Source organism: Solanum tuberosum, unplaced genomic scaffold, assembly GCF_000226075.1.
Source record: "Solanum tuberosum cultivar DM 1-3 516 R44 unplaced genomic scaffold, SolTub_3.0 scf01219, whole genome shotgun sequence".
Lineage (NCBI taxonomy): Eukaryota > Viridiplantae > Streptophyta > Magnoliopsida > Solanales > Solanaceae > Solanum > Solanum tuberosum.
In genome coordinates this window covers 2,739-3,148 of record NW_006240310.1, presented here as the reverse complement: position 1 = coordinate 3,148, position 410 = coordinate 2,739, and positions in this window count along the sequence as shown.

The window sequence follows — 410 nt, the reverse complement described above, 5'->3', positions numbered from 1 at the left end:
GTTTCTGACTACATGCCGAGAGTTGCTAGAGGTTGTTGGATTAGCTGAGTCACATGGGGTTCGATATGCTACACTCCAGCTTCGTGGGCCAGCGAGAGAGTGGTGGAGAACTTATTCGGGGGCTTTGCCAGTTGGATCTCCTCCAGTGACTTGGGAGAGGTTCTCCAGTGCCTTCCATGACCGTTTTATCCCATGGAGCGTGAGAGAGGAGAGTCGTTTGAGGTTTGAGAATCTGAGACAGGACAGCTTATCAGTTACAGAGTATGAGGCCCGTTTTTGCCAGTTGTCTAGGCATGCTTTAGCCATTATTCCAGACGAGATGGAAAGGATCTGTAGATTCGTGAGGGGGTTGACTTTCTCTATCAGATCGGCTGGGGGTTGTGTATCTCTAGAGGGGGCGGCCTCTCTCT